The following is a 5,106-nucleotide window of genomic DNA, read 5'->3' as shown; positions in this document are numbered from 1 at the left end:
TCCGGTGCCGCCTCCCCCCAGCGCCCCCCAGCGGACCGGAGGTCTCACCGGAGTTCTCGTCAGCCAAGCACTAAAAATAAAAAATAATAACGATAAAAATTATTAAATCTCTCAGCCGCTCGAAACAAGCTTTAACCCCCCCCAAATTTTATTTTATATGCATTAGGAAAAGCATGAAAGGAGAATTTTATATTCATAGTTTTTTAAATGATAAATACTTCTGTTTATTGTATGAATATGAACTAAAATTGAATTTATTATGCAGGCATTAAAACTAGGAAAAAATTGCAGGTTTCTGCTATTTAAAATAACGAAGACGTTGTGTTGCTGATGCAAATACGCAACTCTGAGCCCCTGGAAAACACCTGAGCCTTGTAACCTCAATAATGAACAATAATAATAATAACTGTGATTGGTGAAGTTGGAGTGAGGATCGTTACATGCAGTAATTAATGGGGTGATGCTGCTCAGCTGTACCAGGACTGGGGGAGCAGGGGCTTTGTGTAGATTCTCTGATGTGAGAGCTCTTGGGAAGTGTTGGAGCTGTTCCTGAAGGAATTTGGACTTAAACGTTCTGTGGATGTTCAAAAATACACCTGAGTTTTCTCCTGGTGTGACTAAGGAGCTGTGGAGACCCCAAATTCTCTAGAAGAGATTCCCCAAGGTGGATTATGGAGCCATGGAGGAGACCCCACAAAAAAGACAACACGGGATGGCAGCAGGAATGAGACATCACTGCAAAAACGTAAGAGAAATTTGAAAAAACCTCATTTAAAACCACTTTAGGGAGCAGGGGACTTGAGGAGGGTCCCCACTGCCACCAGAGATCTGGTTGTATCCAGGTTTTGGGAAGGTGTTGCTGCAAGATTTGTTTGTTCTTAAAGATATTTGTGTTTGGTGCTAAAAAACTCCTCACCACCAAAACTTTCCAGGGCCTTTCCGCTGCTTCCCCGTGTGTGGTTGTGGCTTTTGGGTTGGTGTTAAGTGCAAAAAATAAACTAAAAGTGGGAATAAAGGTTATTCCTGCCTGTGGCAGTGAGTGTTGGGTGGGATTTGGGTGCTGCAGGTGGCTGGGATGGGAATCCTGAAGTGGAATGGTTCATTTCTAGTGAAGAATTTTGCCAGACTGTAGAAGTAGCCCCAAATCTGTCAGTTTTGAGGGTGCCTTTTAGCTGTGTGTAAGTCCTGCAGGAGGATAAGGCACAAAAAAAACTGTCTTTAATCAAAACCTTACTTTTGAATCAAAATCTTTGCACTTGATTTTGAGTTTTTGTTTGGTTTTTTTTTAAAGGAAACTATTTTTAGACATTTAATTGGGCTCTTTGCATGCTGTGGGAAGCAGAAGGGTGATGCATTCCTGCACATCCAGGGGTGTTTGTGGGTTCTGGAGCTGCTTCTGCTGTGCCCCCGTGGTCTGGGTGTTCCCCATCCCTCTTTCGTGTGTTCCCCATCCCTCTTTTGTGTGTTCAGCTGGAAATATTTCTGTTCAACAAGCTCTAGTACCCGATGCCCTGTGTCAGGTGGGTGTCAATACATGCTGAAGCAGCTCTGATTATTTTCACAAGGGAACTGTGAGCTGTTGCTGGCTCCAAAGTGTGCTCCAAAATACGCATAACTGAGGGACAACATGAGTTTTTGGGGTTAACAAAGCTGAGCAGCTGAGCCTGGCTTATTTTGCTCCAGGATTAACTCTCCAAGAGATCTACAACCTCCTCTCCTGCTGGATCTCACCATGCTGGAGTTAAAACCTTGTGCCTCAGTTTGCCCTTTACCTCCAGCCCTTCCCAGCTGTTTCCTTCCCTTCTCCCACAGATTTGGGATTGCTGTGAGTTTCTGATGAGCTGAGCAGCCTTGCCTGTAGATCAGCACAGCAGAGCTGGAGGATGCTGAGCTGCCAGAGCCATGCCAACCCTTTTTAATCACAATTCTGGAGCTGACAAACGTCCCTGTTCCCCCACTGGTTTTTTTATTGCGGGTGGGAGAGGTCCTTGGGCAGGTTCAAACTCTTCCTGCCTTGTGAAGGACCCGTTGGGAGCTGCTGTTCCTGACTTGGACTGGGAGGTGAGGCCAATTAAAAGTTTAATTTATAATAGGTGCAGCCCAGGAATCTGACAGCTTGTTATGAATGGAGAAATGCAGTGCACAAGGAGCCTGGCCAGCTCAGGAGGGGATGTGCTCTGAACAAAGCAGCTCCTGGTAACCCTCCAGCATGAGAGTTCATGATATTTGGGGTTAAAAACACCTCTCTGAGGTGCTTTGCCTTTCCCAAGCACCTGCATTCATCCGGGTCACAAGCATAGGGTGGGGTTAAGGAGGAATTTGGGGGTCCTTGAATGTTTATGCCCAGTTTAGTTGAGTTGTGCTTTGTTCACCAGCCCATTCTCAGGAAGCTGCTTTGGGGGAGTTTTAACAGGATGGATAAATATTTTCCTGGAAAGAATGAACTGCCTCGAGTGTATCATCACCTAGAGCTTCTCCCAGGAGGAAAAATACCTGCATTTCCTTGTTTTGACAGCAGTTTTCTATGTGGGAAGTGACTTAGAGTGCAATTTCTCTTGCAATTTGGGCGGTGTGCCAAGGTGCAGCTTCATCCCAGGGCTCCTCTCCCACCCTTTTCCCCCCACCACAGAAAAAGCAAGAGCACCTTCATTAGGAAAGTGGGGCAATAGAAATCTTCTCCCTGATCATTTTCTGTAGTGAAATTTGGGGCTGCTGCCCATGTTGCTATGCTGTTTGGAGGATGAATCTCTCCTGAAGACCTGCAAATAAATGGGATGGTTATTTAAAATAAGATCTGTGAGGTTGAGTGTGGAAGACCGACACACAGAATTTTCTATGGAATTAGGAGGGGTATGTGAAGCTTTTGGAATGATTTTTCTCAGCTTGAGCTCCACAGCAACTCCAGCACAGCCCTGGAGAGTTGTTTATAAAGTCCTTTAGGTGCCTGCATCAAAACCAACTTATTTCAGAGCTTTCCTCTAGTTACAGCCCTCCTTGCCTAGGCGTGAACTGGCTCCTTGCATTTGATTTTGTGGGTGTTTTCCTTGTTTCCTGCCTCCTTGGGAAGCAGGGTTAGTAACATGGAGACAGTCTGTGTGGTGTCTGGAGCAAAAACACCATGATGGGACCCCAGTTGCTATGAAAATGTAATTTGGTAGGTTCTCTGCCTCCTAAGTGAGCCTTTAAGTGAACAAGGAACTGTGTTGTTGCTTTTTTTTGCCCTGCTTTGGCAGTTTTGAGCTTAGCTTTGTGCTTGCTGCCCTGTGATGTGGATTCTGAATGTACTCTTGTGCTCTGGAAGCTGTTTTTCCTATGATATCCTGAATCTGGGAATATTTTTGCAAGGATTGATAGCTCTGATCACCCATTGATTTGATAGTGCAGCTCTGTCTGCCAGGGGAGGGAGAGCAGGGGTTGTTCTGAGGTGGGGACTGCCCTCTTCTCCCAGGGAACAAGAGGAAATGTTTGTGCCAGGGAGGTTTAGGTTGGATATTATGGAGAATTTATTCACTGGAAGGGTTGGAACAGTCTGCCCAGGGCAGTGGTGGTGTCACCATCCTGATGCTTTAGGATTTTGGCTTTTCTATTTGTCACCCATTTGTACTCCTGCCATTCCTCAGTGTGGAACTCCAAACTCCACACACACTGGGAGCTGCTGCTTCCCCACTTTGGGCAGACACAACAATTCCTCTCCAGGCCTGGCAATCAAGGACACTTCACTGCCTCAGGCCCCAGAGATGGAAACAAAAGGGAGTTGGGGGCAGCAAACTTGGGGGAAATTCCTTCATTCCCTGCAGCTGGAATTGGGAGATGAACCCCAATGTGCAAATGGAACAGACTTAGAAAAGTGTCAAAATCTGTCACCTGTGGTCCATTTTGGGTTCAGCCCCTGGGGGGCTTTGTCTGCCCTAAATGCACCTGAAGGCCCTTCAATAAATAGAACTGCTTTTAATTTCCTTAATTTTGTCTGGCCTCAGTTTTTAGGTAGCCCAGAAGGCATCAGTTCATGGAGGGGTTTAACAGCTGTGCAGGTGTGGCACTTGGGAATGTGGATTAGTGGTGGCCTTGGCAGTGCTGGGTTTTAGGATTGGACAGGATGCTCTTAGAGGGCTTTTCCAACCTAAATGATTCCAGGAGTGTGCTGTGGTAATCCCTTAGAGCAAGGAGTGGAGTCTCCCCATAGCCAGTCCTGACCCTGGGAGGATGTTGGGTCATAATCCAGTGTTTGGGATCAATCCTGTGCTGGAGAGCTGGGAAAAGGGAAGGATGAGTTGTCCTTGCACTTTCCAGGTTTATGTGGCCCACCTTGAGGATTCATGATTTGAACATGGATAATCACTGCATCCAGCTGCCCCATGGCATGGAATCCTTGCAGACATGGTTCAGAGGGATCACATTTCATCATATCCTGTATCCCATGTCCCTTAAACCCTCCACAGAGGGGTCACACTTCATCATATCCTGTATCCCATGTCCCTTAAACCCTCCACAGAGGGGTCACATTTCATCATATCCTGTATCCCATGTCCCTTAAACCCTCCACAGGGTCTGTGCCCCTCTGGGATGCAGCACCAGCTTGTGTTGATTAACGTACTCCAGACTCATAAATCAAAGGAAGTGGATTTGGGGAAGAACTTTCCTGCCTCCAGTAAAACTTGCCTTTAAATTATTTAACGAGCTGTTTAAGCGACTCAGCCATTTTGCATGGAATTTGTCAAGGCTCCACCAGTGACAACCATACTTTTATTATGAGCAGCGTATCAATCCTGGAATAGTGCTATTTGTTTTCCTCTCTTGCTTTTATGGTGCTTAAAAGCATGTATCTTCTCCTGAAAATCAATAACTAAAGCTATGAATAATAAAAAACACTGCAGTGAATGGCTCGTAGAGATCCTACGGATGGAGTTGCAGCAGTAATGACTCTGTTTGCTATCCATTAAGTATGTGAACTTGGAAGAATTATGCAGATTATAATAGCTGTATCAACATAAGTATGTTTTGCTGATAGACTTTCCTGATTGGATCCACGGGATATAAGCCTGCTAATCCCTTGTGTGGAGGACCTGATTATATTAGAGTGCTCTGCAGATTTGCAGATAGGAAGTT

This window comes from Parus major, chromosome 24 (assembly GCF_001522545.3).
Source record: "Parus major isolate Abel chromosome 24, Parus_major1.1, whole genome shotgun sequence".
NCBI lineage: Eukaryota > Metazoa > Chordata > Aves > Passeriformes > Paridae > Parus > Parus major.
Note: the sequence above shows the minus strand (reverse complement) of the source record.